The sequence below is a fragment of the Gossypium hirsutum genome, chromosome D10 (assembly GCF_007990345.1).
Source record: "Gossypium hirsutum isolate 1008001.06 chromosome D10, Gossypium_hirsutum_v2.1, whole genome shotgun sequence".
NCBI classification, from domain to species: Eukaryota; Viridiplantae; Streptophyta; class Magnoliopsida; order Malvales; family Malvaceae; genus Gossypium; species Gossypium hirsutum.
Genome location: NC_053446.1, coordinates 7,951,117 through 7,960,455, shown reverse-complemented (window position 1 = coordinate 7,960,455; position 9,339 = coordinate 7,951,117). Strand labels below are relative to the sequence as shown.

At 30.8% G+C, this 9,339-nt stretch overlaps 1 non-coding gene across 1 annotated transcript; it reads left to right on the top strand.

The window, feature by feature from the left end:
* Nucleotides 1–1,866: 1,866 nt before the first annotated feature.
* On the top strand, nucleotides 1,867–2,026 carry LOC121222812 (U1 spliceosomal RNA). Its single transcript, XR_005920183.1, has one exon. It is a non-coding gene; the product is annotated as a U1 spliceosomal RNA (small nuclear RNA).
* Nucleotides 2,027–9,339: the final 7,313 nt, after the last annotated feature.

The window sequence follows — 9,339 nt, the reverse complement described above, 5'->3', positions numbered from 1 at the left end:
TTTGTATAGAATAAACAGTGTAAGCAATGGAATTGTAGATTTTGAGATATATTAGTTTTTGTGGGACAAGGTTAGAATGGATTCAGATTCCCCTGTTCTGACTTTGAAAAATCATCAAAAACTTAACAAAACTTATTAGGGAATTAAATTTGTATGTTTAAATTTTTAACAAGCCTAGTTTCAAGAGAATCAAACACAAACATTATCTGAACCCCGTAGATAATTGATTCTTAGTAAAAAAAGGTCAAAACTGTCAAACAACAAAACAGGGGCAAATTTGAAGAATTTATTATACTGATTGGCTAAAGTATAAATTCAAAAATTTTTATGGTAAAAAGATATTTGAGCCCAGTTTCAAAAATATCAAGCAGATCTTAATTTTGAATTCTGTAGCTCAAAATATAAATAATGTATTGATTATGACACAAGTGGACAACTTTGTTATTAACACATAAGTAAATAGTGGAATTATAGTTAATGTTACGTATAAGCATATTATACTAAAAGCTAAACATTCTAATATATACATAAAGGATGTGGAATGGAAAGGAGGATGAGGCAAAAATAATAGGAGAGTTATAATGTTAAGAAATTATTGTAAATGATAGATTTGCTAACACGTAGAAGAACATCAAATTTATTGTTGAAGTATTAAGTGAGTGAATGTATTAAAATGAATTAAGGAAGTCTTAATTGATGAATTAACCGATAAATGTTGGCAATAGTGATGGTATGTGGAAAAGGTAAACTATTTTTGCTGATACAAGTCCTCTAAATGACTTATTTGTAAAACTTTGATAATTGTGTTAACTCTATGAATTCTGGTACAAAGGGCATGCACATAGAGTCCATCGATTAAGAAAATATCATATATATATATATATATATATATTTTTAAGAAATAAGTTGTTGGATAATGATCTTGGATGACAAACCGCATATTTTGAACATATTGGGCTAATTTGAAATGACTGAGAGAAGGTAGGGAATAAAGGTGTACACTGTTTCATAATGAATTTCTCTTATTTTCGAACATCGAATCAAGATTTAGTATCGATAACAGGGGTAAAATACTGATACCTTAAGGAAAGTAACGAATTTCAGTCAAAGTATCGATGCTATTGTAAAGATATCGATAATTCAGTATAAGTATTGATACATGTTCAATTTTGTTTAAATTTTTTAAACTATGTATGTATTGGTCATCTGCTCCTCTTTTCCTTGGTTGAGCACATCCCTGTACAAATTAAACTTTCAAGAAGAAAATGGCCAACTCATGTATTATGAATACCCTTTTTTTATTATGTAGACTTCACTTCAATAAAAGTTGTGGCGTATGGAACAAATAAAGTTCAATCAATGTGTTCTATTATGTACTTTAGTCATGAAACATGACTTACACTAATTAGGATAACATACGCTTTCGATTTTTTGAAATAGAGGTTGGACGATAGGTTTATAAATATAGATATTGTTTATACACTTAATAATCCTAAATGAAATCATAATGTTTCAATCTTAAATTACTAAATAAGAAAAATTCACTTACATTCAGGTGTATTATACATAGCAACAATGGGCATGCTTTTTATATTTCTTAATATTTTAAAAGATCGATATTTGATATTGAAAAGTATTTAACACACATTACTATAAAATTAAGAATAATGTTAACAAAATAAAGCAATATTATTATTGACAGAAATTGAGATTGGGAAATGTTAATTACTTCTCAGAAACATTGAAAGGTAAAAATGTTCTAGATCTTTATTCCTCCATTGCAACTTAAATCTCACATTGCTTGCATATGGTAAACAAAACATAAGAGGTGGTGTATAAGGAGAGAGGATAGGGCAACATTAAAACATACTTACCTGGACAGTGTCAATGAGTGATCATGAAGACTCATGGCCTAGAGTAGTGACCACCATTGCACTTGGGAGGGGTGCTGCTTTAAGGTCTCCCCAGGAGGGAGAGCTTATGTCATAATTTGTGGCAGTATGGCTTGCGTGCGCGCATCCTCTACCAATTTAAAGCTGTAAAAAGTAATTTGTAACAAAATATTGGACATAATTCTTTATTACGTAAGGATTAAATACCTTTAAAAGCTCGCGGGATTTAAAAAAGTGTAAGAGAGAGACAACCTTGTGAGTTGTGACCATTCCATGCTAGTTGATACCAGCAGGAAGGGTCAGTTGATACCAGTATGGATCTGTGTTCACGCAACCCCTACCAATTTAAAGTGCAATTAAATGTTAATTTGATAAGCATGCAATGTGTACAAGTTTGTGATGTAAATTGATGAATATGAACAGAGATTATGTGCGTTAAATCAGTAATTAAGTGTGGGTAATTGTGGATATTTTGGCCTTGTGATATCTTAAAGCTATTGGATATAGTTGGCATGCCATAAGATTGTGAGTACTCATATTTGTGTTTTGTGATTTGGGCATTGAGGCCTTGGGACAGTTTGGAGAGATAAGGGAATGTGAGCCAAGCTCCATTCACTTGGACATGTTTGGTGTGTTGGAGACTGTTAGCTTTATGCTTCACTTTTTGGGATATGTTCGACTCTATGAGTCAATTGGTGTGTTGGAGATCCGTGTATCTTATGTGTAGTGATAGAGCCCACTTTTAGGTTTCATAGCCTCAAGTGCGAAATTATCGTTTAAATGTGATGTTATATATTGTGATAATACAGTGCAATATGGATGCATAAACATGTGAATAATATGCTAAATGGGTTGATTTAAGTTTCATGAAAATGTTAGTATGTTCTCATGGTAATTGTATATGTAATTGTGGTTTGGGTCATTTTCATTTAACTTGCGAATGCATGTGAATATATGAGCTAGACTTATGAGTTATTAAAGTATGTATACATTATTTAGTCTTGACGAATTATTGTTAAATGAATTATATATATAAGCGAGTTGAGTGTAATTGCATGTAAGAGTATATGTTAGTTTTATAATTTAATGAAACGTGAATATGCTATTTTGACTTGGTTAGAATATGATTGTAAATGTGTTGAAGTATGCTATTGTTTAACCTCTGATATTGTGTATACTTTGTGGTTACTCCGACATTCACTGAGCTTGTTTAAGCTCACCCACTCTCTCTAACCATTGTAGATATTTAGCATTTGAGGTGTGAGCGGTGTGGGAATACCAAAGAAGTGATCCCAATTAGGCTTTAGTATTTGCGTAGGTGGTATTAATATTATTTTTTGAAATGTAAGGATAAGGCAATGTGGTTAGACTTTGATTGATTATTATTGTGGTCCTCATGATATTTTATGGGTTTAGTTTTCTAGGCCAAGTTTAAGGGTTTCTAAAGATTTAATGAATTTTTGTGAAAATTGCCATAACATGTCGAAAAATTTTGATACCATGAATTTGATAGTTTTGTGTAGTTTAAAGGTTGAGAATCTATCATAGGTGAATAATTAGATGAATGGAATTCGTTTTAGGCAAAAATAGTAAGTATAGACCGAGATATTTGAATTTTAAGTTTGTTATGTTGAATGTTTCAGTTACAAGAAAATTTAACATAGGCATGTGTTTTGATTGTTTGAAGTGAGTATTTGGCTAATTGTTGATTGTGTCATTGTGTGATTTACCTTGTTGGAGCTTTAAAATCATTAGGTCCTTCAATGAGTAAATATAAAGGTAAGGAAAGGCTAGTTTAAACTTTCAGTGATTAGGCGAAAATGCGAACGGTGAGTGTTTGGAATCGCTACTTGTAAACACGATTCATAGTGTTAATTGGGATCTTAGGAATAGCCTAAACCCCTATCCTAAGTTTCGAGTGTAAGCTTACTATTTTCCTTGCTTTATTTTGGCAACTTATGTGAATAATTGTAGATTGATTATTAGACATGATATTGTGATATGAGACATGTGTGATGACTATTGTGAATTGTGTTGTGTTGTGGGCATGATATACATACCAAATGAAAATGATAACGATATGCTAATAGTGCAAATGTGTAGCAAAAGCAAGCGAAATTCTGATAAGTATATATGTGTTGAATTGTAGAATGTGATATTATTATGACAGGTAGTATGTGAGAATACTTGTATGTGATATACGATGTACTGATTTTAATGCACACAATGTGGTCGGATATGTGATGGCTCAATGAGCATCATTGTGGCACTTAAAGTGCAATTAAATGTTATTTCGATAAGCATGCAATGTGTACAAGTTTGTGATGTAAATTGATGAATATGAACAGAGATGATGTGCATTAAATCAGTAATTAAGTGTGGGTAATTGTGGATATTTTGGCCTTGTGATATCTTAAAGCTGTTGGATATAGTTGGCATGCCATAAGATTGTGAGTACTCATATTTGTGTTTTGTGATTTGGGCATTGAAGCCTTGGGACAGTTTGGGGAGATAAGGGAATGTGAGCCAAGCTCCATTCACTAGGACATGTTTGGTGTGTTGGAGACTGTTAGCTTTATGCTTCACTTTTTGGGATATGTTCAACTCTATGAGTCAATTGGTGTGTTGGAGATCCGTGTATCCGATGTGTGGTGGTAGAACCCACTTTTATGTTTCATAGCCTCAAGTGCCAAATTATAATTTAAATGTGATGTTATATATTGTGATAATACGGTGCAAGATGAATGTATAAACATGTGAATAATATGCTAAATGGGTTGATTTAAGTTTCATGAAAATGTTAGTATGTTCTCATGCTAATTGTATATGTAATTGTGGTTTGGGTCATTTTCATTTAACTTGCGAATGCATGTGAATATATGAGCTAGGCTTATGAGTTATTAAAGTATGTATACATTATTTAGTCTTGACGAATTATTGTTAAATGAGTTATATATATAAGCGAGTTGAGTGTAATTGCATGTAAGAGTATATGTTAGTTTTATGATTTAGTGAAACGTGAATATGCTATTTTGACTTGGTTAGAATATGATTGTGAATGTGTTGAAGTATGCTCTTGTTTAACCTCTGCTATTGTGTATACTTTGTGGTTACTTCAACATTCACTGAGCTTGTTTAAGCTCACCCACTCTCTCTAACCATTGTAGATATTTAGCATTTGAGGTGTGAACGGTGCGGGAATACCAAAGAAGTGATCCCAGTTAGGCTTTAGTATTTGCGTAGGTGGTATTAATATTATTTTTTGAAATGTAGGGATAAGGCAATGTGGTTAGACTTTGATTGATTATTATTGTGGTCCTCATGATATTTTATGGGTTTAGTTTTCTAGCACTTTTGATGGATGTCATAATTGTTTCATTGGTATTGTTTTGGTTTGAATATTTACTGTGTTGAAATGCCATTAAATGTATGTATGATCAATGGACGTTGAATAATGTAGTAGAACTATTGCATGATACTGCCATGATGTTTTGGATATTTTATAGCTTAATTATTCCTAGGAACTATAAGCTTGGACCTTGGTATGTTGATTCTTGCTCAGACATGTTTTTAATGTTTTGAACTGCTATTTTGGTTGTTTTGACATTAGTTTAAAGAGGTAAATGATGCATGTTGATTAGATATTTGTTGGGATGGATTAAATGCTTAGATGTGTTGTATTTTTGTGGTCTGGAGCAGAGGTATCGATATTCGGGTTATAAAAACGATACCTTTGTGATATTTTGATGTGCAGGAAGTCAATATTGTAATTTGATATCGATACCTTACCACGAGTATCGATACTCAGGGTAAAATAATCGATACTTTAATAGGGGTACCGATAATTTTCGAGACATCGATTTTTAAATGAGAAATAAAATGTTAATTTGGTATCGATTTTCTAATTGGTATCGATACACTATAAGAGAAATATCGATATCTTTGTTACAATATCGATACCTACGTACTTATTCAAGAATTTTTGCTAAGTGGCTCTAATGCATGTTTAATTGATATAATAAGTTTGTTTGTAGTATATTGGGCATGTTTTAATGTTGCTTTGATGTATGTTGGACTTAAAATTCACGCGAATGCCTTATAATAAGACTGATTTATTAATAATGTGATAAATTATTATGAGTTTGATGTGTGACGATGGTGTAACATCCTGTTACTCGGGCCCGGCGAATGGACCGGGTATAGGGTGTTACATTGAGCTTCTAGCTCACTCGTTTGTTTAATATGTTTCAGGTTAACTACAAACTTAGGATCGGAGAACGTGTGGGAGCTCGGATTGTTTTATCAGTTAATTAAAATATAGTGATTTTCGTAATTATCTATTTTGGGCTTTTGGGATTGTAATATGTTTTTTAGCTGTGTTCTGGTTTTTGTTTAATTTGTTGGTAATTGATATTTTCGAACGTGAAACAACAAAATCACACGAGTTAACAAAATGGATTTTGGTTTTTAAAACTAAAAATTTGATAATTTTACGTTGTAAATTAAGTAATATCTTAAGTGTTTTTTGTAAATAATTAAATGGTTTTTAACAAATGTTTACCTTAGTTTTGGAAATGATCTGTCAACATTAATATTTCTAAACACATGAGTTCGAATTTAATTTCTGGGTTGGAAATAGTGTTTCCGAACTTAAGTTCTTGAGAATTTTGCCAAAACTTCAAGTTTTCGAAACGCACAACTAAGTTTGATTAAATCGGAAGTTTTCAAACAAGATCAAGTTAAGGAAGGAAGGGAAATGAAGAAGAGAGGAAGAAATTCTTGACAAAGGGGGTAAGTTTTATACTAACCCTGCTTGTATTTCAATAGATTGAGTTAAATATGTTGTGAATGAGATTTATGAAACATGTATTTTGATTTAAATACTAGAAATAAAAAGTATTTGATAAAGTATAGAGATTTAAAATGCTAAATTGGTAAATAAGAGAAAATGTGATTTGTATTGTGAAAAGTACTGAGATTAAGAAATGAATATGTAATGTACACATAAACATAAGTGATTAAATTGAATAGTAATCAAATATGGTGATTATGTATGATTGAATTAAAGATAGTGCAAAGAATAGACCTGTTCATTGGTCGGGCTACCTGCCAAGGCCCGAAGGTCTGCCGAAAATTTGGGGTGGTTTGGGTAAAAGTATTAGGCTCAAAAAATGAGTTTAGGCAAAAAAAATTAGGGCTGTTTAAAATATGGGTCGGGCTTGAGCTTGAAAATAGGCTCGAGCTTGAAAATTCAAGCCTCGAGCCCGACCCAGCCTGACCCATTTTTAAGTTTATAATACTTTATATTATATTGTTTTTATATATTATATAATTTAAAACACATTAAAAAAGATAAACTTATACTAAATATATAATACTACTGTAATGTAAACATTAAAATAGTGTTAAGATGACTATATAAAAAAATTCAATAAATAAAAATGTATAAAATTATTAAATATTAAAATAATATAAAATAAATATTTTTAAAAAAATTAAAAATAATATGGGCGGACCTAAAATGAGCTTGGGTTAGCCTTTTGCAGATATATACGAGTTTGGGCAAAATTTTAAGCCCATGTTTTGGGTTGGGCCAATCTTAGACAAGCATAAATTATACTAATATCATGCTTAGGTCCGACCCAACCCACGAGCACCTCTAGTAAAGAACCATGGGAAGAAAATATTTCCATTAAAACAGCTTGGACACCAGTAGTGGCTCAACTTTGAAAATTCACCAAAAAATCATGGAAATTTAGTTAGAGGTTTAATTAAAGATAAATTTAAAGCTTATTGAGTCTAATTTTGTATAGAATAAAAGGTGTAAGCAATGGAATTGTAGATTTTGAGATATATTAGTTTTTGTCGGACAAGGTTAGAATGGATTCGGGTTTCCCTGTTCTGACTTTGAAAAATCATCAAAAATTTTACAAAACTTATTAGGGAATTAAATTTGTATGTTTAAATTTTTAACAAGCCTATTTTCAAGAAAATCAAACACAAACATTATCTGAACCCCGTAGATAATTGATTCTTAGTAAAGAAAGGTCGAAACTGTCAAACAACAAAACATGGGAAAATTTGAAGAATATTATCCTGATTGGCTAAAGTATAAATTTTGAAATTTTTATGGTAAAAATATATTTGAGCCCAGTTTCAAAAATATCAAGCAGATCTTAATTTCGAATTCTGTAGCTCAAAATATAAATAATGAATTGATTATGACACAAGTGGACAACTTTGTTATTAACACATAAGTAAATAGTGGAATTATAGTTAATGTTACGTATAAGCATATTATACTAAAAGCTAAACATTCTAATATATACATAAAGGATGTGGAATGGAAAGGAGGATGAGGCAAAATTAATATGAGAGTTATAATGTTAAGAAATTATTGTAAACTATAGATCTGCTAACACGTAGAAGAACATCAAATTTACTGTTGAAGTATCAAGTGAGTGAATGTTTTAAAATGAATTAAGGAAGTCTTAATTGATGAATTAACCGATAAATGTTGGCAATAGTGATGGTATGTGGAAAAGGTAAACTATTTTTGCTGATACAAGTCCTCTAAATGACTTATTTGTAAAACTTTGATAATTGTGTTAACTCTATGAATTTTGGTACAAAAGGTATCCACATAGAGTTCATCGATTAAGAAAATATCATATATATATTTAAGAAATGAGTTGTTGGATAATGATCTTGGATGACAAACCGCATATTTTGAACATATTGGGCTAATTTGAAATGACTGAGAGAGTTAGGGAATAAAGGTGTACATTGTTCCATAATGAATTTCTCTTATTTCCGAACATCAAATCAAGATTTGGTATCGATACCAGGGGTAAAATACTGATACCTTAAGGAAAGTAACGAACTTCAGTCAAAGTATCGATGCTATAGTAAAGATATCGATAATTCAGTATAAGTATTGATACATGTTGAATTTTGTTTAAAATTTTTAAACTATGTATGTATTGGTCATCCGCTCCTGTTTTCCTTGGTTGAGCACATCCCTGTACAAATTAAACTTTCAAGAAGAAAATGGCCAACTCATGTCTTATGAATACCATTTTTTTTATTATGTAGACTTCACTTCAATAAAATTTGTGGCGTATGGAACAAATAAAGTTCAATCAATGTGTTATATTATGTACTTTAGTCATGAATCATGACTTACACTAATTAGGATAACATACGTTTTCGGTTTTTTGAAATAGAGGTTGGACGATGGGTTTATAAATATAGATATTGTTTATACACTTAATAATCCTAAATGAAATCATAATGTTTCAATCTTAAATTAGTAAATAAGAAAAATTCACTTACATTCAGGTGTATTATACATAGCAACAATGAGCATGTTTTTTATATTTATTGGTATTTTAAAAGATCGATATTTGATATTGAAAAGTATTTAACACATTACTATAAAATTAAG